This window comes from Dendrobates tinctorius, unplaced genomic scaffold, assembly GCF_039654945.1.
Source record: "Dendrobates tinctorius isolate UK_male_01 unplaced genomic scaffold, ASM3965494v1 ptg000445l, whole genome shotgun sequence".
In the NCBI taxonomy this organism is placed as follows: domain Eukaryota; kingdom Metazoa; phylum Chordata; class Amphibia; order Anura; family Dendrobatidae; genus Dendrobates; species Dendrobates tinctorius.
Genome location: NW_027362107.1, coordinates 717,501 through 740,741, shown reverse-complemented (window position 1 = coordinate 740,741; position 23,241 = coordinate 717,501). Strand labels below are relative to the sequence as shown.

General features: G+C 49.3%; 1 protein-coding gene across 5 annotated transcripts in view; it reads right to left on the bottom strand.

The window, feature by feature from the left end:
• ABCC8 (ATP binding cassette subfamily C member 8) overlaps nucleotides 1–23,241 on the bottom strand; it is a 280,298-nt gene that overhangs the window by 137,472 nt on the left and 119,585 nt on the right. The window lies entirely within an intron of this gene.

Below are 23,241 nucleotides of genomic sequence, written 5' to 3'. Positions count from 1 at the left end.
GAGCGGCAGAGGACGAGAGACAGGACGAGTGTCAGAGGACTAGAGGCAGAGGACGAGCGGCAGAATAGGAGCGGCAGAGGACGAGAGGCAGAGGACGAGCGGCAGAACAGGAGCGGCAGAGGACGAGTGGCAGAGGACTAGAGGCAGAGGACGAGCGTCAGAATAGGAGCGGCAGAGGACGAGAGGCAGAGGACAAGCGGCAGAACAGGAGCGGCAGAGGACGAGAGGCAGAGGACGAGCGGCAGAACTGGAGCGGCAGAGGACGAGAGACAGAGGACGAGCGGCAGAACAGGAGCGGCAGAGGACGAGAGACGGAGGACGAGCAGCAGAACAGGAGCGGCAGAGGACGAGAGGCAGAGGACAAGTGGCAGAACAGGAGCGGCAGAGGACGAGAGGCAGAGGACGAGCGGCAGAGGACGAGAGACAGGACGAGTGGCAGAGGACTAGAGGCAGAGGACGAGCGGCAGAATAGGAGCGGCAGAGGACGAGAGGCAGAGGATGAGCGGCAGAGGACGAGTGGCAGAGGACGAGCGGCAGAACAGGAGCGACAGAGGACGAGAGGCAGAGGATGAGAGGCAGAGGACGAGAGGCAGAACAGGAGCGGCAGAGGACGAGAGGCAGAGGATGAGCGGCAGAGGACGAGAGGCAGAGGATGAGCGTCAGAGGACGAGAGGCAGAGGACGAGCGGCAGAACAGGAGCGGCAGAGGACGAGAGACAGGACGAGTGGCAGAGGACGAGAGACAGAGGACGAGCGGCAGAATAGGAGCGGCAGAGGACGAGAGGGATAGGATGAACGGCAGAGGACGAGCGGCAGAGGACGAGAGACAGGACGAGTGGCAGAGGACGAGAGACAGAGGGAGGACGAGCGGCAGAACAGGAGCGGCAGAGGACGAGAGGCAGAGGACGAGCGGCAGAACAGAAGCGGCAGAGGACGAGCGGCAGAGGACGAGAGACAGAGGGAGGACGAGCTGCAGAACAGGAGCGGCAGAGGACGAGAGGCAGAGGACGAGCGGCAGAACAGAAGCGGCAGAGGACGAGTGGCAGAGGATGAGCGGCAGAGAACGAGCGGCAGAACAGGAGCGCCAGAGGACGAGAGACAGGACGAGTGGCAAAGGACTAGAGGCAGAGGACGAGCGGCAGAACAGGAGCGGCAGAGGACGAGAGGCAGAGGATGAGCGGCAGAGGGCGAGAGGCAGAGGACGAGAGGCAGAACAGAAGCGGCAGAGGACGAGAGGCAGAGGATGAGCGGCAGAGGACGAGAGGCAGACGACGAGAGGCAGACGACGAGCGGCAGAACAGGAGCGGCAGAGGACGAGAGACAGGACGAGTGGCAGAGGACGAGAGACAGAGGACGAGCGGCAGAACAGGAGCGGCAGAGGACGAGAGGCAGAGGATGAGTGGCAGACGACGAGCGGCAGAGGACGAGCGACAGAGGACGAGAGACAGGATGAGTGGCAGAGGATGAGCGGCAGAACAGGAGCGGCAGAGGACGAGAGACAGGATGAGTGGCAGAGGACGAGAGACAAAGGACGAGCGGCAGAACAGGAGCGGCAGAGGACGAGCGGCAGAACAGAAGCGGCAGAGGACGAGTGGCAGAGGATGAGCGGCAGAGGACGAGCGGCAGAACAGGAGCGGCAGAGGACGAGAGACAGGACGAGCGGCAGAACAGGAGCGGCAGAGGACGAGAGACAGGACGAGTGGCAGAGGACTAGAGGCAGAGGACGAGCGGCAGAACAAGAGCGGCAGAGGATGAGAGGCAGAGGATGAGCGGCAGAGGACGAGCGGTAGAGGACGAGCGGCAGAACAGGAGCAGCAGAGGACGAGAGACAGAGGGCGAGCGGCAGAGGACGAGAGGCAGAGGATGAGCGGCAGAGGACGAGAGGCAGAGGATGAGCGGCAGAGGACGAGAGGCAGAGGACAAGCGGCAGAACAGGAGCAGCAGAGGACGAGAGACAGGACGAGTGGCAGAGGACTAGAGGCAGAGGACGAGCGGCAGAGGACGAGCGGCAGAGGACGAGAGGCAGAACTGGAGCGGCAAAGGACGAGAGGCAGGACGAGCGCCAGAGGACTAGAGGCAGAGGACGAGTGGCAGAGGACGAGGACGAGAGGCAGAGGACGAGAGGCAGAGGACGAGAGGCAGAGGACGAGCGGCAGAACAGGAGCGGCAAAGGACGAGAGGCAGGACGAGCGCCAGAGGACTAGAGGCAGAGGACGAGCGGCAGAGGACGAGCGGCAGAGGACGAGAGGCAGAGGACGAGAGGCAGAGGACGAGAGGCAGAGGACGAGAGGCAGAACAGGAGCGGCAAAGGACGAGAGGCAGGACGAGCGCCAGAGGACTAGAGGCAGAGGACGAGCGGCAGAGGACGAGAGGCAGAGGACGAGAGGCAGAGGACGAGCGTCAGAAGACGAGCGGCAGAAGACGAGCAGCAGAGGACGAGAGGCAGAGGACGAGCGGCAGAACAGGAGCGGCAAAGGACGAGCGTCAGAGGACGAGAGACAGAGGACGAGCGGCAGAGGACTAGAGGCAGAGGACGAGCGGCAGAGGACGAGAGGCAGAGGACGAGAGGCAGAGGACGAGCGGCAGAGGACGAGCGGCAGAGGACGAATGGCTTCCACTGTAGTCACTGAAGCAGTATTGTTATTCATATTTCATATGGGCGGCAGAGTGGCTCAGTGGTTAGTACTAGATACGGTGGCTCAGTGGTTAGCACTGCAGTCTTGCAGCGGTGGAGTCCTGGGTTCGAATCCCACCAAGGACAATGTCATGCTCGCCAAGTCTGTTATGTCCGCCATGTCTGTTTTACCTCATGACCCTGGAGCGGTGTGCACGCGCATCTCATGTCTGCTATCCTGCTTGGTCCCTAGAGCAGTGTGCACACTCACCTCATGTCTGCTGAGCTGCAGGATGCCTGCGTTTCTGCTTTGCCTTCTGTGATCTTCTCGTCATGTCTAGAATCCCTGATCATGTGACATTTCCTAGGATCCTGCACTGTCTGGATCTGTGATCATCTCGTCATGTCTAGAATCCCTGATCATGTGTCTTTCCTAGGATCCTGCACTGTCTGGTTCTGCAATCATCTCGTCATGTCTGAAACCTTGATCATGTGAGGTTTCCTAAGATCCTGCACTGTCTGGTTCTGTGATCATCTCGTCATGTCTGAAACCCTGATCATGTGACTGCGCTCTGTGATCCTGGAGCATCTGAACTAGGAAGTTCTCCCCTGGTCCTGACCCGGAAGAGGAGGTGCTATGCCCTATATTAGACCGCCCCTTCCTATGCTCAGGGCCTGAGTATTGTGTTGCTTCCCTGCATGGCCGCTTGGTCTGCTGGGTCGCTCCCTCTATTCTGTGCCCTTGCACTCTGCTCTGTCGTGCGTCTCTGCACACGCTCCGTGCTCGTACTCCATCTCTTGTCCCGTGCCTTGTCTTATGTTTGTCCGTTGTGCCATGTTTGTCCTTGTCCTGCTTGGACTTGTAGTCCTTCTGTTATTCTCTGCCTTGCCTGTTTTCGCCATGCCTTGTTTCGTACCTTGCCTTGCTCTGCCTTGTTCCTCCCTATGGTCTCAGTCTTTGCTTGCTCTGCCTCGCTCTCTCCTATGGTGCTCTGTAGTGCTCCCTGGCACACGCACCATCCCTCCTTTCTTTCCTCTTGTGCTCCTTTCCATGTCTAGTCCCAAGGCTCTGCCTTGGCCCGGCTCTGGGCTTCGGCCTACGCTCCGCTGCTAGACTCTTTCCTATTGTGCTCTCTTGCACGTTTCTAGGCTAGTCCCAAGGTTCTCCCTTGGCCCGGCTCTGGGCTTCGGCCTACGCTCCGCTGCTAGCTCTGATCCTGCTCTGTTCCGTGTTTCTGCCTATGCTTCCGTACCTGGTTCTGTACTCTGCTTAAGCTCTGCCTTGTTTCTCGTCTTGTCTTCCCTTGCTGCTTCGTGTGCTCTTTGCATACGCCTGGCCTTCCTAGCCTCCTGTTTGTGCCTCAGCCATGCCCGCCCTAGCTGTGCCCGCCTGCTTGTGCCTCAGCCAAGCTTGTCGGTCAGTGACAGCTGTCGCTGCCATGCCTCAGCCGGGTTCGCTGGAGTCTTGCCTGTCTGTCAGTGCCGCAGCCGTGCCCTCTGTGCTCCCTTGCACTTCACGCTGTTTCCGCACTGTGCTCTGCATGCTCTCTAAAGCACGCGCAGGCCCTCGCCTGCACATGGCATACCTCCCCGTGCTTCTGTAAAAGTACGCACAGGCCTTGCCATGTCCCCTGTCGTGCCCTCTTGCACGCACAGGCCCGAACCCTGACCCTGACGTGCCTCTCTGCATGCACAGGACTCTGCCTCGCCTAACCCTGGTGTGCCCCCTTTGCATGCGCAGGACTCTGTCTAGTATCTCGTGCCTTGGCGTGTCTCTTCACACGCACTCTGTCTTACCTTGTGCTTTGGCGTGTCTCCAAGCATGCACCCTGCCTTGAACCCTGGCGTGTCTCCAAGCACGCACCCTGCCTTGAACCCTGGCGTGTCTCCAAGCACGCACCCTGCCTTGAACCTTGGCTTGCCTGCCGGATTCCTGAAACCTGCTGACCGTTGCCAGAGGTCCGGAACCAGATGACTGCGGCCTGATGTCCGGAGCTGATGTCTGCAGCCTGATGCCAGGACCCTGTCGGTCGTTTCCAGTAGTCCGGAGTCCGATGCCATCGCACCCCGTCTTGGATCCTGGCGTGTCCTAGCATGCATCCCTTCTAGGAACTCTTGTGTGATCCCTATCACGTATCCTGTCCTGGACCCTGGTATGTTTTCGTGCACGTACTATGCCTGGAACATTTGGCGTGCCCTTGCACGCATCCTGCCGTGTTTCACTGTTTGTGCCCTGCACCTGAATAAAGTGTGAATCCACGTTTGAGGAAGAAACTGTGTGACTTCGCTTTATCTTTGGTATCCTGTCCGTCCTGTTGTCAGACACTTAATAGTGTCTCCTTGAGCCGGCCGTCTGGTCCAGCTGCCGAGGTGGCTCACCCACTTGGTCTAGCCTCTGACACTCGCTGTACAGGGGGTGGGTTCTCACTAGGTCAGCTCGCCCTAGGTGGGCGGGTGCCACGGCCCAGAGGGTCCACTCTAAAAAGGAAGATGGGCTCAGCAGAAGCCGAGTCCGTCACAGACAACATCTGCAAGGAGTTTGTGGGTTTCCTCCGGGTACTCCGGTTTCCTCCCACATTCCAAAGACATACTGATAGGGAATTTAGATTGTGAGCCCCATCAGGGACAGCGATGATAATGTCTGTACAGCGCTGTGGAATTAATGGAGCTATATAAGGGAATAAAACAAATATATTTCACACTGACATGCTTTAGCACGATAGAGTGTAACTTTTCTGCATATTGCCTTGGGCTTTCAGTCAGGGGTGCTCAGCATTAGAGCCGGCTGTCAGTCGGCGCTGGCCGCATCCCTGTGACTGAAAGCCTGCGGCTGCCAGGGGGAGTGAGGCTCATTTACTCCCAGTAGCCGAGCTTTCTGTGCAGGGACTACACCGGCTTCAGAATGCTTTTAACTTGCAGGTTAACCCCATATCTCCCGATTAACCCCATAACTGCAGTTGTCAGCCTCGCTCCCACTAGCGTTAAAAAAAAATCGCCCCAATATTGATCCAGAAAAGTAGGACGAGTGTCATGCGAGTACAATGTGAGTTTTGCCACATAGCATCCGTATGACATCCTTATGCAATGCTTCTCTCTGCAGCCACAGCATGGTAATGTATCTGCAGGAGCTGCATGGCATACAGATGGCCCGAGCGCCGCCCGTGTTTTCTCTCGCACCCATTGATTTGCATTGGCGAGTCTCGGACGGTATAGGTGGCCACTCGCAGTATACTGTGATTTTTTTTTTTTCTCAGTCCGATCTGAGCGGATGTTAGCACCACACCAGAGTCCTGCTCTGACAGGCGGGTTCTCTGGCGTGTCTCTCCTCTCACCCGTACTGCGGTCAGTTCTTCCCTTCCCCATGCTCTGCATGCTTCCAGGCGGTCCTCTAGCAATGTTTTTAGGGCTCGCATGCGTGCACTCCTGCCCTCTTAAAGGGTCAGCGCGAGCACTTGCTATTTCCTCCCCAGCCAATAGCTGTGGGACATTAGGTATATTGTTGTGAGTTCATTTTCCCCTTCACTACTGAGGCCCGAGGAACTCCCTCTTCTGGTAAAGAAAGGTAATGAGCCTGATTATCAAACACCTGAGTCTGATGATGATGACTGGCTGAGTGGAGTTACTGACTGGATATAAGGCTGCCGACGCCCTTCTGCCCTGCGGGTGATTTCTCTGTGGGATCTTTGGAGACCAGTCTGAATTCCTGCTCCTCTAAAGCTAAGTTTTCTGCTCGGCCTTTTGCATTTGTGCTTAGACTTTGTTTTGCTTTGTTTTTCTGGATTTCTGCCATTCCCTGCTGGGGTGTGCTGAATTCCTTTAGCTCTGTCTTCTGAAAATACCTGAGTGCTGATTTAGTTTTTGAAGCCTAGCTGCTTCAGGGTCTTTTTCATATCAGCTTGTTGGCTTATGTCTATGATAGGGTTTTGGCAGATTGCAGACAGCAACCTTCCTTTCCTGTTCTGTTTAGCTAGCTTGGGCCCCATCGTTTGCTCAGCCTATCTTTCTATCTGTGTCAGTGTTTTTTCATCTTGCTTCACCATCATTATATGTTGGGGGCTGCCTTTTACTTTGGGGTCTGCTCTGGGGCAGTTTAGATTTCCTTTTCTGTCTTTAGGCTATTTAGCGCTCCGGCTGTGATCGAGGGGTCTAGGGCATCGTAGGAACCCCCCACGGCTACTGCTAGTTGTGTTGATAGGTTCAGGGGTCTGCAATCTGATAGTTGCCAACTTCTCTGGTTTTCTGGACGTAGCTTCTATTTTTGTGTCTGCCTCCTACGGTGACTCAATCATAACAGAATCACCCGCCATACCGCAGATCCTAGGGTACTCAATAGCAGGAAAGAATTGTAAAAAAAAAAAAAAAAAAAAGTGTATTTTTTCCTCTATATCTCTGAGGCCGTAGGGGGAATTTTTTTTTCTCTCAATGGCGATAAAGCAATTGTCTGATCGTGTGGAGCAGCTCGCTGCGGAAGTGCGGGGAATTTCCACCTACCTTGCTCATTCACATGCTGCTGAACCAAAGATTCCTACACCTGATGTATTTTTTGGGGATCGGTCTAAATTTTTGAATTTCAAAAATAATTGTAAATTATTTTTTGCCTTGAAGCCTAACTCGTCAGGGAGCTCCGCGCAGCAGGTTAAAATTGTCATCTCTTTGCTGCGTGGCGATCCCCAGGATTGGGCGTTTTCTTTGAAACCAGATGATCCTATTCTGACTAATGTGAACGCATTTTTTCAGGCCTTGGGGTTGTTGTATGACGAACCTAATGCCATTGATCAGGCTGAAAAGACCCTGCTGGCATTGAACCAGGGTCGTGATTCTGCAGAGTTGTACTGTCAAAAATTCCGAAAGTGGGCAGTACTTACTACCTGGAATGATAATGCCTTGGCTGCTCTCTTTCGGAAGGGGTTGTCAGAAGCCGTAAAAGATACTATGGTGGGATTTCCTGTTCCCTCTGGTCTTGACGATTCTATGTCATTAGCCATTCAGGTTGATCGGCGTTTGCGCGAACGCAAAGCTGCACGAGAGGTGTTGCCACCTGTTGAACAAATGTCTGAACCTATGCAATGTGATAGAGTTTTGTCTGGGGCGCAACTTCGGGAGTTCAGAAGGCATAATAAGCTGTGTTTCTTCTGTGGTGATGCCTCGCATATTATTTCTGTCTGCCCTAAACGAGAGAAACGTTTTGCACACACATTTGCTGTGGGTGGTGTTCAACCTAAGTTTCTTCTGGCAATTACTCTGATCTGCTCCCTGTCCACATTTTCCGCCAAGGCTTTTGTGGATTCGGGAGCAGCCCTAAACCTAATGGACTTGGATTTTGCTAAACGTTGTGGATTTCCGATGACACCTCTGCAGACGCCTATCCCTTTGAGGGGGATTGATGCTACTCCTTTGGTTAAAAATAAACCTCAGTTTTGGACCCAGGTGGTAATGCGGGTCGCCCCAGACCATCAAGAAAATTGCAGATTTCTGGTGTTGCATAATCTGCATGATACTATTGTTCTGGGGTTTCCCTGGTTACAAATTCATAATCCAGTTTTGGATTGGAAATCTGTGTCTGTGGTGAGTTGGGGTTGTCGGTGTGCCTTTAGTGAGGCTCCGGTGTTATCCACCTCTCCTCAGTCACATGATGTTCCTGATTATTTGGCTGATTTTTATGATGTATTTAGTGAGAATGAGTCTGCGTCTTTGCCTCCTCATAGGAGTTATGACTGTGCAATTGAACTGAGCCCGGGGTGTAAATTTCCCAAGGGTCGGCTCTTCAATCTATCTGAACCCGAGCACGAGGCTATGCGATCCTATATTAAGGAGGCGTTGGAGAAGGGTCATATTAGACCATCCTCGTCACCCTTAGGTGCTGGTTTTTTTTTTGTAGCCAAAAAGGATGGATCATTAAGACCTTGTATTGATTATCGTGCCCTCCACAAAATTACTGTTAAATATCAGTATCCGTTACCCCTGATTTCTGATCTATTCTCCAGAGTTAAAGGTGCTTGCTGGTTTACCAAGCTTGACCTCGGGGGGGCGTATAATCTTATTCGCATTAAGCATGGGGATGAATGGAAGACGGCGTTTAATACTCCAGAGGGACATTTTGAGTACCTGGTGATGCCTTTTGGGCTCACTAATGCCCCTTCTGTCTTCCAGTGCTTCATGAACGATATTTTCCGAGATTTTGTCGATAAATTTTTGATTATCTATCTGGATGATATTTTGATCTTCTCCAAGGATTGGGATTCACATGTGGAACATATTCGGACTGTGTTCCGGATCTTGAGGGAGAATTCCCTGTATGTCAAAGGATCTAAATGCCTTTTTGGAGTACAGAGGATTTCTTTTTTGGGATTTATTTTGTCCCCGTCAACTATTGAAATGGACCCGGCCAAGGTACAGGCCATTTACGATTGGGTTCAGCCCACTTCTTTGAAGGCCCTCCAGAAGTTTTTGGGTTTTGCTAATTTTTATCGGAAATTCATAGCAAAATTTTCTAGTATTGCCAAGCCATTGACTGATCTGACTAAGAAGGGTGCTGATGTGTTAAATTGGTCTCCGGAGGCTGTTTCTTCCTTTCAGGAGCTGAAGCGAAGATTCACCTCCGCCCCGGTTTTGCGGCAACCTGATGTCTCACTTCCGTTCCAGGTAGAGGTGGATGCTTCTGAGATTGGTGCAGGAGCTGTTTTGTCCCAAAAGGACAAAGTAACATCTAAAATGAATCCCTGTGCTTTCTTTTCCCGAAAGTTGTCTCCATCTGAACGTAACTATGATGTGGGGAATAGGGAACTGTTGGCCATGAAATGGGCATTTGAGGAGTGGAGACATTGGTTGGAGGGAGCTAAGCATCAAGTCGTGGTCCTCACTGACCACAAGAATTTGATTTACCTAGAGTCGGCTAAACGCTTGAACCCTAGACAGGCTAGGTGGGCCTTGTTTTTTACACGTTTTGATTTTGTGGTTTCTTTTCTTCCTGGAACTAAGAATGTCAAGGCAGACGCCCTCTCTAGGAGCTTCTTTGCTGATTCTCCTGTGGTGACCAAGCCTGCTACCATCTTAGGCGAAGGGGTAGTTCTTTCTGCCATCTCGCCCGATTTGAGACGTGCTCTGGAAGAGTTCCAGGACGACAAACCTGAGCGTTGTCCCAGTGGAAAGTTGTATGTGCCTGACCAGTGGAAGAAGAGAGTGATGTCTGAAGTTCATTGCTCTGCTTTGGCTGGTCATCCAGGTATTTTTGGTACTAGAGATCTAGTGAGTCGGTCTTTTTGGTGGCCCTCCTTGTCTCGTGATGTCAGGAATTTTGTGCAGTCCTGTGGGACGTGCTCCCGGTCTAAATCGTGTTCTCGCTCTAGTGGGTTGTTGATGCCTTTGCCTGTCCCCAAGAGGCCATGGACCCATATTTCAATGGATTTCATCTCTGATATGCCTGTCTCTCAAAGGATGACTGTTATTTGGGTGATTTGTGATAGGTTCTCTAAGATGGTTCATCTTGTACCACTCCCTAATTTGCCGTCTTCCTCTGAGTTGGTGCCCGTTTTTACAACAGGTGGTTCGCTTGCACGGGATTCCTGAGAACATTGTATCTGACAGAGGAGTCCAGTTTGTGTCTACATTTTGGAGAACTTTCTGTTCCAAGCTGGGAATTCAGTTGTCCTTCTCCTCTGCTTTTCACCCTCAGACCAATGGGCAGACAGAGAGAACAAACCAGACCTTGGAGTCATATTTGAGATGTTTTATTTCTGCTGATCAGGATGATTGGGTTTCATTTTTGCTCTTGGCCGAATTTGCTTTAAATAATAGCGCTAGTTCTGCCACTTTGATGTCACCTTTTTTTTGTAACTTTGGGTTTCAGCCTCGATTTTCTTCAGGGCAGGTGGAGCCCTCTGCCTGCCCAGGTGTTGACACTGTGGTGGAGAGAATGCACCAGATCTGGGACCAAGTGGTGGATAAGTTATCTCTCTCCCAGGAAAAGGCCCAGCGGTTTTCCAACCGACATAGGACCATTGGTCCCCAGTTTAAGGTTGGTGATATGGTGTGGTTATCATCAAAAAATATTGCTATGAAGGTGGCTTCTCCAAAGTTTAAGCCTAGATTTATTGGACCTTACAATATTTTGGAGATTATTAATCCGGTCTCTTTTCGTTTGGCTCTTCCTGTCACATTTAAAATCCATAATGTGTTCCATAAATCTTTGTTGAAGAGGTTTGTTGAACCTGTTGTTCCGGGGGTGGCACCTCCAGACCCTGTATTGGTTGAAGGTAACATGGAATATGAGGTAGAGAAAGTACTGGATTCCCGTCTGGCTAGACGGAGACTCCAGTATTTGGTTAAGTGGAAGGGTTATGGTCAGGAGGATAATTCCTGGGTCTCTGCCTCTGATATTCATGCCAAAAGATTGGTGCGTGCCTTTCATCGGGCTCACCCTGATCGCCCTGGTGGCGTGGTTGAGGGTTCGGTGACCCCTCCTCAAGGGGGAGGTACTGTTGTGAGTTCATTTTCCCCTTCACTACTGAGACCCGAGGAACTCCCTCTCCTGGTAAAGAAAGGTAGTGAGCCTGATTATCAAACACCTGAGTCTGATGATGATGACTGGCTGAGTGGAGTTACTGACTGGATATACGGCTGCCGACGCCCTTCTGCCCTGCGGGTGATTTCTCTGTGGGATCTTTGGAGACCAGTCTGAATTCCTGCTCCTCTAAAGCTAAGTTTTCTGCTCGGCCTTTTGCATTTGTGCTTAGACTTTGTTTTGCTTTGTTTTTCTGGATTTCTGTCATTCCCTGCTGGGGTGTGCTGAATTCCTTTAGCTCTGTCTTCTGAAAATACCTGAGTGCTGATTTAGTTTTTGAAGCCTAGCTGCTTCAGGGTCTTTTTCATATCAGCTTGTTGGCTTATGTATTTGATAGGGTTTTGGCAGATTGCAGACAGCAACCTTCCTTTCCTGTTCTGCTTAGCTAGCTTGGGCCCCATCGTTTGCTCAGCCTATCTTTCTATCTGTGTCAGTGTTTTTTCATCTTGCTTCACCAGCATTATATGTTGGGGGCTGCCTTTTACTTTGGGGTCTGCTCTGGGGCAGTTTAGATTTCCTTTTCTGTCTTTAGGCTATTTAGCGCTCCGGCTGTGATCGAGGGGTCTAGGGCATCGTAGGAACCCCCCACGGCTACTGCTAGTTGTGTTGATAGGTTCAGGGGTCTGCAATCTGATAGTTGCCAACTTCTCTGGTTTTCTGGACGTAGCTTCTATTTTTGTGTCTGCCTCCTACGGTGACTCAATCATAACAGTATATATTACCGGGGCACAACGCTTACTGCACCGCTGCGTCTCAGGCGCCGGGACGTGTCACATGACATCCCAGTGTGTCATCTGTGTACACATGTGCGAGACATTTTGCAACCTGTGCTGCCGGTAAAAAATGGACATATCTAAGTGTGGGTCACAATGTCTGCGGAAACACACTGACATGTGCACAGCAACATAGATTTCAATGTGTCTGTGTAAGTGTCTCCGGTACGTGTGAAAACTCACCACACGTACCGGACACACTGACGTGTGAAACAGACCTAAGAGGTAGTACCTTAGAGTGTCTAATGCCCACTTGATGGCCAAACATTCATTCTCTACTATGGAGTAATTCTTCTTGCAGGATGATAACTTACGGCTAAGATACATTATGGGATGTTCTTCCCCGTTCCACTCTTGTGATAACAAATGCACCCAGCCTGACATCTGACGCGTCCGTCTGGACCACAAACGCCTTGGAGAAATCCGGTGCCAAAAGCACTGGCTCTTTACACAGGGTTCGCTTCAATTCCTGCAAGGCCATCTCATCTTCTGGAGACCACTTAGCCATAGCCGACTTTGTCCCTTTAAGGAAGTCCGTCAGAAGGGTGGCTATCATGGCGAAGTTAGGGATAAAGTGGTAATCGCACACAATGCCCAGGAACGCTTTGACCTGCTTCTTTGAGAGGAGTTGTGACCAACTATGGATCGCCTCAACTATATTTGGGGTTTTATTTTGCCCCTGCCTAAAACATAGCCCAAGTATTTAGCTTCCTCCATGCCCATGGCACATTTCTCCAGGTTAATGGAAAACCCCGCCTTCCGTAGAGATTCAAGTATCGCCTGGACCTTGCTCAGATGGCTTCCCCAATCCTGGCTGAAGATCGCGATGTCATCAAGGTAGGCCACTGCGTACCTCTTGTGGGAAGTTAGGATCCAGTCCATGGCAATCTGGAAGGTGGCTGGAGCTCCTTGTAACCTTAACGGCATCCTTGTGTACTGGAAGCCTGTCTAGCGTTGAGAAAGCAGTCTTCTCCTTGGCGTCTTGGGATATGGGAATTTGCCAATACCCTTTAGTGAGGTCAAGGGTGGTAATAAACCAGGCCGGTCCTAGCCTCTCAATTCATCCAACACTGGGCATTGTTTCTGTATCGAACTTAGATACCTCATTCAGATTCCTACAGTCATTGCAAAACCGTCATTCTCCATCTGGTTTCAGCACTAATACTATGGGACTGGACCAGCCACTCTTGGATTTTCCAGTGACTCCCAAGCTCAGCATCAGCTTCACTTCTTTTGAGATCACCTCACGGCGGACTTCGGGAATCCGATATGGCTTTAAGTTTACCCAGACATGAGGCTCTGCCAGAACTTCAAGCTCTATAATCTTAGTACAACCTATTAGTTCTGAGAACAGGTCTCTGTTTCGATGTAGCAACTGTCAGCACTGTTGCTTTAGGCACATGACCTACCACATCAGCTTCAGGCTTAGCCACCAAACACGAAGCTTCCACGGGCTCACTATCTCGCCATGGCTTAACCAGGTTGACGTGGTACACTTGGAAGGGCTTCCTTCTTCCTGGTTGGTGGACTTTATAGTTGACGTCTCCAACCTTTTCAATTACTTCATACTGGACCTGCCACTTGGCCAGGAATTTGCTCTCCACTGTAGGTACCAGCACTAGTAGTCGATCCCCAGGGTTAAAGTGTCTCACCCTCGCCGATCTATTGCACACCCTCGACTGTGCCTCTTGTGCTTAGAGGAGGTGTTCTTTCACGATGAGCATCACCTCGGCAATCCTCTCTTGCATCTGGGCCACATGTTTGAGTACACTCTGGTAGGATGTAGTGTCCGCCTCCCATGTCTCCTTTGCTAGTCAAGGAGGCCACGGGGGTGTTGGCCATACAAAAGATGAAAAGGAGAGAATCCAGTAGAGGCCTGTGGGACTTCTCTGATGGAGAATAGAAGGTAAGGCAGTGGACAGTCCTAGTCCCGACCATTCTTCTCTACGACCTTCTTCAACCTGGCCTTCAAGATTTTATTAAATCTTTCCACCAAACCATCCATCAGTGGATGGTAGACGGAGGTCCGGAGTTGGGTGATTTGCAGGGTTTTGCACAATTCTCTCATCACCTTTGACATGAATGGGGTCCCTTGGTATGTTAGGATCTCCTTAGGCAACCCCACTCTTAAAAAGATGTGTACGAACTCCCAGGCTAAACACTTGGCAGAGAAGTTTTGTCTTGGTATGACCTCTGAGTATCACATTGCACAGTCTAATACCAACAGGACATACTGATGCCCTCTGGCGGACTTGACCAGGGGTCCCACTAGATCCATGGCTATGTAATCAAATGGCACCACATTAATAGGCCACTGCACTAAGGGGCTACGGAAATGGGCCATTGGGGAAGTCAGCTGGCAGGTGGAACATGACATACAATAATTTACGATTTCTCGGTGACAACTAGGCCAATAGAACCTCTGGAGATCCACTCCTGGGTTTTTTCTATGCCCTGATGACCACCTCACACAAATGTATGGGCCATGTCTAACACTCTGCGTCTGTATGGCCCTGGCACCAGTAACTGCTCAATTACCTCCAGTCTTAGCTCGGTAAAACGATATAGTAACTCCCAATTTACAGCAAAGGGTATTGACTCAGTGTATGGGGGGTCACATACTTAATATTGGCTCAGTGTATGGGGGGTCACATACTTAATATTGGCTCAGTGTATGGGGGGGTCACATACTTGATATTGGCTCAGTGTATGGGGGGTCACATACTTAATATTGGCTCAGTGTATGGGGGTCACAAACTTGATATTGGCTCAGTGTATGGGGGGTCACATACTTGATATTGGCTCAGTGTATGGGGGGTCACATACTTGATATTGGCTCAGTGTATGGGGGGTCACATACTTGATATTGGCACAGTATATGGGGGGTCACATACTTGATATTGGCTCAGTGTATGGGGGGTCACATACTTGATATTGGCTCAGTGTATGGGGGGTCACATACTTGATATTGGCTCAGTGTATGGGGGGTCACATACTTGATATTGGCGCAGTGTATGGGGGGTCACATACTTGATATTGGCGCAGTGTATGGGGGGGTCACATACTTGATATTGGCTCAGTGTATGGGGGTCACATACTTGATATTGGCGCAGTGTATGGGGGGTCACATACTTGATATTGGCGCAGTGTATGGGGGGGTCACATACTTGATATTGGCGCAGTGTATGGGGGGGGTCACATACTTGATATTGGCTCAGTGTATGGGGGTCACATACTTGATATTGGCGCAGTGTATGGGGGGGTCACATACTTGATATTGGCTCAGTATATGGGGGGTCACATACTTGATATTGGCGCAGTATATGGGGGGTCACATACTTGATATTGGCGCAGTGTATGGGGGGGTCACATACTTGATATTGGCGCAGTGTATGGGGGGTCACATACTTGATATTGGCGCAGTATATGGGGGGTCACATACTTGATATTGGCGCAGTATATGGGGGGTCACATACTTGATGTTGGCACAGTATATGGGGGGTCACATACTTGATGTTGGCGCAGTATATGGGGGTCACATACTTGATGCTGGCGCAGTATATGGGGGTCACATACTTGATGCTGGCGCAGTATATGGGGGTCACATACTTGATGTTGGCGCAGTATCAGGGGGTCACATACTTGATTTTGGCTCAGTATATGGGGGTCACATACTTGATATTGGCTCAGTGTATGGGGGGTCACATACTTGATGCTGGCGCAGTATCAGGGGGTCACATACTTGATTTTGGCTCAGTATATGGGGGGTCACATACTTGATGCTGGCGCAGTATCAGGGGGTCACATACTTGATTTTGGCTCAGTATATGGGGGTCACATACTTGATATTGGCTCAGTGTATGGGGGGTCACATACTTGATGTTGGCACAGTATATGGGGGGTCACATACTTGATATTGGCACAGTATATGGGGGGTCACATACTTGATGTTGGCACAGTGTATGGGGGGGTCACATACTTGATGTTGGCACAGTATATGGGGGGGGTCACATACTTGATGTTGGCACAGTATATGGGGGGGTCACATACTTGATGTTGGCACAGTATATGGGGGGGGTCACATACTTGATGTTGGCACAGTATATGGGGGGGTCACATACTTGATGTTGGCACAGTATATGGGGGGGGTCACATACTTGATGTTGGCGCAGTATATGGGGGGGTCACATACTTGATGCTGGCGCAGTATCAGGGGGTCACATACTTGATTTTGGCTCAGTATATGGGGGTCACATACTTGATATTGGCACAGTATATGGGGGGTCACATACTTGATATTGGCTCAGTGTATGGGGGTCACATACTTGATATTGGCGCAGTGTATGGGGGTCACATACTTGATATTGACGCAGTGTATGGGGGGGTCACATACTTGATATTGGCGCAGTGTATGGGGGGTCACATACTTGATATTGGCACAGTATATGGGGGTCACATACTTGATATTGGCTCAGTGTATGGGGGTCACATACTTGATATTGGCTCAGTGTATGGGGGTCACATACTTGATATTGGCGCAGTGTATGGGGGTCACATACTTGATATTGGCACAGTATATGGGGGGTCACATACTTGATATTGGCTCAGTGTATGGGGGGTCACATACTTGATATTGGCGCAGTATATGGGGGGTCACATACTTGATATTGGCGCAGTATATGGGGGGTCACATACTTGATATTGGCGCAGTGTATGGGGGGTCACATACTTGATATTGGCGCAGTGTATGGGGGGTCACATACTTGATATTGGCGCAGTATATGGGGGGTCACATACTTGATATTGGCGCAGTATATGGGGGGTCACATACTTGATATTGGCGCAGTATATGGGGGGTCACATACTTGATATTGGAGCAGTGTATGGGGGGGTCACATACTTGATATTGGCTCAGTGTATGGGGGGGTCACATACTTGATATTGGCGCAGTGTATGGGGGGTCACATACTTGATATTGGCGCAGTGTATGGGGGTCACATACTTGATATTGGCTCAGTATATGGGGGGTCACATACTTGATATTGGCGCAGTGTATGGGGGTCACATACTTGATATTGGCGCAGTATATGGGGGGTCACATACTTGATATTGGCGCAGTGTATGGGGGTCACATACTTGATATTGGCGCAGTGTATGGGGGTCACATACTTGATATTGGCTCAGTGTATGGGGTCACATACTTGATGTTGGCACAGTATATGGGGGGGTCACATACTTGATATTGGCGCAGTATATGGGGGGGTCACATACTTGATATTGGCGCAGTATATGGGGGGGTCACATACTTGATATTGGCGCAGTGTATGGGGTCACATACTTGATGTTGGCACAGTATATGGGGGGTCACATACTTGATGTTGGCACAGTGTATGGGGGTCACATACTTGATGTTGGCGCAGTATATGGGGGGTCACATACTTGATATTGGCGCAGTATATGGGGGGTCACATACTTGATATTGGCGCAGTGTATGGGGGGTCACATACTTGATGTTGGCACAGTGTATGGGGGGTCACATACTTGATATTGGCTCAGTGTATGGGGGGTCACATACTTGATGTTGGCGCAGTGTATGGGGTCACATACTTGATGTTGGCGCAGTATATGGGGGGTCACAGACTTGATATTGGCTCAGTGTATGGGGGTCACATACTTGATATTGGCGCAGTGTATGGGGGGTCACATACTTGATATTGGCTCAGTGTATGGGGGTCACATACTTGATATTGGCGCAGTATATGGGGGTCACATACTTGATATTGGCTCAGTGTATGGGGGTCACATACTTGATATTGGCGCAGTATATGGGGGTCACATACTTGATATTGGCTCAGTGTATGGGGGTCACATACTTGATATTGGCGCAGTATATGGGGGGTCACATACTTGATATTGGCTCAGTGTATGGGGGTCACATACTTGATATTGGCGCAGTATATGGGGGTCACATACTTGATATTGGCTCAGTGTATGGGGGTCACATACTTGATATTGGCGCAGTGTATGGGGGTCACATACTTGATATTGGCGCAGTGTATGGGGGTCACATACTTGATATTGGCGCAGTATATGGGGGGTCACATACTTGATATTGGCGCAGTATATGGGGGGTCACATACTTGATATTGGCGCAGTGTATGGGGGGTCACATACTTGATGTTGGCACAGTGTATGGGGGGTCACATACTTGATGTTGGCGCAGTGTATGGGGTCACATACTTGATGTTGGCGCAGTATATGGGGGGTCACAGACTTGATATTGGCTCAGTGTATGGGGGTCACATACTTGATATTGGCGCAGTATATGGGGGTCACATACTTGATATTGGCTCAGTGTATGGGGGTCACATACTTGATATTGGCGCAGTGTATGGGGGTCACATACTTGATATTGGCGCAGTGTATGGGGGTCACATACTTGATATTGGCGCAGTGTATGGGGGTCACATACTTGATATTGGCGCAGTGTATGGGGGTCACATACTTGATATTGGCGCAGTGTATGGGGGTCACATACTTGATATTGGCGCAGTGTATGGGGGTCACATACTTGATATTGGCGCAGTGTATGGGGGTCACATACTTGATATTGGCGCAGTGTATGGGGGTCACATACTTGATATTGGCGCAGTGTATGGGGGGTCACATACTTGATATTGGCGCAGTGTATGGGGGTCACATACTTGATATTGGCGCAGTGTATGGGGGTCACATACTTGATATTGGCGCAGTGTATGGGGGTCACATACTTGATATTGGCGCAGTGTATGGGGGTCACATACTTGATATTGGCGCAGTGTATGGGGGTCACATACTTGATATTGGCGCAGTGTATGGGGGTCACATACTTGATATTGGCGCAGTGTATGGGGGTCACATACTTGATATTGGCGCAGTGTATGGGGGTCACATACTTGATATTGGCGCAGTGTATGGGGGTCACATACTTGATGTTGGCACAGTATATGGGGGGTCACATACTTGATATTGGCTCAGTGTATGGGGGGTCACATACTTGATATTGGCGCAGTGTATGGGGGGTCACATACTTGATATTGGCGCAGTATATGGGGGGTCACATACTTGATATTGGCACAGTATATGGGGGGTCACATACTTGATATTGGCACAGTATATGGGGGGTCACATACTTGATATTGGCGCAGTATATGGGGGGTCACATACTTGATATTGGCGCAGTATATGGGGGGTCACATACTTGATATTGGCACAGTATATGGGGGGTCACATACTTGATATTGGCACAGTATATGGGGGGTCACATACTTGATATTGGCGCAGTATATGGGGGGTCACATACTTGATATTGGCGCAGTATATGGGGGGTCACATACTTGATATTGGCGCAGTATATGGGGGGTCACATACTTGATATTGGCTCAGTATATGGGGGGTCACATACTTGATATTGGCACAGTATATGGGGGGTCACATACTTGATATTGGCACAGTATATGGGGGGTCACATACTTGATATTGGCGCAGTATATGGGGGGTCACATACTTGATATTGGCACAGTATATGGGGGTCACATACTTGATATTTACAACCTCAAAAATTGTGGAGGGCACCACTAAGGGATCACCAATTACATGCTAAAGACCAATATCATAAACCAGAGAAGAGGCATGTAAAGAGGAGGGATCACCAATAAGGTATAACAAAATACAAGAAAATAAACTTTTTATTAATCATCCAAAACAAACAACATGTAGTGCAATTATAAAAACAGTTAAAACCGCACAATCGCGTTCATTTAACACAATAACCCCTGCACAAACCCTTCATGATGCTATTATTTGCAAATGTGCTAACAAAGCACCTGGTATAAGTATATAAAATCTTATCAACAGGAAATGAAAAGCATACACTCCACCTTCCACCTTATATAATAATGGATGCAAACTATCTATCTAGTTAGTCTAACAAAAAGTTGGCACAGTATATGGGGGTCACATACTTGATATTGGCGCAGTGTATGGGGGTCACATACTTGATATTGGCACAGTGTATGGGGGTCACATACTTGATATTGGCTCAGTGTATGGGGGTCACATACTTGATATTGGCTCAGTGTATGGGGGTCACATACTTGATATTGGCACAGTATATGGGGGTCACATACTTGATATTGGCGCAGTGTATGGGGGTCACATACTTGATATTGGCTCAGTGTATGGGGGTCACATACTTGATATTGGCTCAGTGTATGGGGGTCACATACTTGATATTGGCTCAGTGTATGGGGGTCACATACTTGATATTGGCTCAGTGTATGGGGGTCACATACTTGATATTGGCTCAGTGTATGGGGGTCACATACTTGATATTGGCTCAGTGTATGGGGGTCACATACTTGATATTGGCTCAGTATATGGGGGGGTCACATACTTGATATTGGCACAGTGTATGGGGGTCACATACTTGATATTGGCTCAGTGTATGGGGGGTCACATACTTGATATTGGCTCAGTGTATGGGGGTCACATACTTGATATTGGCTCAGTATATGGGGGGTCACATACTTGATATTGGCACAGTGTATGGGGGGTCACATACTTGATATTGGCTCAGTGTATGGGGGTCACATACTTGATATTGGCTCAGTATATGGGGGGTCACATACTTGATATTGGCTCAGTGTATGGGGGTCACATACTTGATATTGGCACAGTATATGGGGGTCACATACTTGATATTGGCTCAGTGTATGGGGGGTCACATACTTGATGTTGGCGCAGTGTATGGGGGTCACATACTTGATATTGGATCAGTGTATGGGGGGTCACATACTTGATATTGGCTCAGTATATGGGGGGGTCACATACTTGATATTGGCTCAGTGTATGGGGGTCACATACTTGATATTGGCACAGTGTATGGGGGGTCACATACTTGATATTGGCACAGTATATGGGGGTCACATACTTGATATTGGCACAGTATATGGGGGTCACATACTTGATATTGGCTCAGTGTATGGGGGGTCACATACTTGATGTTGGCGCAGTGTATGGGGGTCACATACTTGATATTGGCACAGTGTATGGGGGTCACATACTTGATATTGGCACAGTGTATGGGGGTCACATACTTGATATTGGCGCAGTGTATGGGGGTCACATACTTGATATTGGCACAGTGTATGGGGGTCACATACTTGATATTGGCACAGTGTATGGGGGTCACATACTTGATATTGGCTCAGTGTATGGGGGTCACATACTTGATATTGGCACAGTATATGGGGGTCACATACTTGATATTGGCTCAGTGTATGGGGGTCACATACTTGATATTGGCACAGTGTATGGGGGTCACATACTTGATATTGGCACAGTGTATGGGGGTCACATACTTGATATTGGCTCAGTGTATGGGGGTCACATACTTGATATTGGCTCAGTATATGGGGGTCACATACTTGATATTGGCTCAGTGTATGGGGGGTCACATACTTGATATTGGCTCAGTATATGGGGGTCACATACTTGATATTGGCGCAGTGTATGGGGGTCACATACTTGATATTGGCACAGTGTATGGGGGTCACATACTTGATATTGGCTCAGTGTATGGGGGTCACATACTTGATATTGGCTCAGTGTATGGGGGGTCACATACTTGATATTGGCTCAGTATATGGGGGTCACATACAGTGGGGAAAAAAAGTATTTAGTCAGTCAGCAATAGTGCAAGTTCCACCACTTAAAAAGATGAGAGGCGTCTGTAATTTACATCATAGGTAGACCTCAACTATGGGAGACAAACTGAGAAAAAAAAATCCAGAAAATCACATTGTCTGTTTTTTTTTCATTTTATTTGCATATTATGGTGGAAAATAAGTATTTGGTCAGAAACAAAATTTCATCTCAATACTTTGTGATATATCCTTTGTTGGCAATGACAGAGGTCAAACGTTTTCTGTAAGTCTTCACAAGGTTGGCTCACACTGTTGTTGGTATGTTGGCCCATTCCTCCATGCAGATCTCCTCTAGAGCAGTGATGTTTTTGGCTTTTCGCTTGGCAACACGGACTTTCAACTCCCTCCAAAGGTTTTCTATAGGGTTGAGATCTGGAGACTGGCTAGGCCACTCCAGGACCTTGAAATGCTTCTTACGAAGCCACTCCTTCGTTGCCCTGGCGGTGTGCTTTGGATCATTGTCATGTTGAAAGACCCAGCCACGTTTCATCTTCAATGCCCTTGCTGATGGAAGGAGGTTTGCACTCAAAATCTCATGATACATGGCCCCATTCATTCTTTCATGTACCCGGATCAGTCGTCCTGGCCCCTTTGCAGAGAAACAGCCCCAAAGCATGATGTTTCCACCACCATGCTTTACAGTAGGTATGGTGTTTGATGGATGCAACTCAGTATTCTTTTTCCTCCAAACACGACAAGTTGTGTTTCTACCAAACAGTTCCAGTTTGGTTTCATCAGACCATAGGACATTCTCCCAAAACTCCTCTGGATCATCCAAATGCTCTCTAGCAAACTTCAGACGGGCCCGGACATGTACAGGCTTAAGCAGTGGGACACGTCTGGCACTGCAGGATCTGAGTCCATGGTGGCGTAGTGTGTTACTTATGGTAGGCCTTGTTACATTGGTCCCAGCTCTCTGCAGTTCATTCACTAGGTCCCCCCGCGTGGTTCTGGGATTTTTGATCACCATTCTTGTGATCATTCTAACCCCACGGGCTGGGATTTTGCGTGGAGCACCAGATCGAGGGAGATTATCAGTGGTCTTGTATGTCTTCCATTTTCTAATTATTGCTCCCACAGTTGATTTCTTCACTCCAAGCTGGTTGGCTATTGCAGATTCAGTCTTCCCAGCCTGGTGCAGGGCTACAATTTTGTTTCTGGTGTCCTTTGACAGCTCTTTGGTCTTCACCATAGTGGAGTTTGGAGTCAGGCTGTTTGAGGGTGTGCACAGGTGTCTTTTTATACTGATAACAAGTTTAAACAGGTGCCATTACTACAGGTAATGAGTGGAGGAAAGAGGAGACTCTTGAAGAAGAAGTTACAGGTCTGTGAGAGCCAGAAATCTTGATTGCTTGTTTCTGACCAAATACTTATTTTCCACCATAATATGCAAATAAAATGAAAAAAAAACAGACAATGTGATTTTCTGGATTTTTTTTTCTCAGTTTGTCTCCCATAGTTGAGGTCTACCTATGATGTAAATTACAGACGCCTCTCATCTTTTTAAGTGGTGGAACTTGCACTATTGCTGACTGACTAAATACTTTTT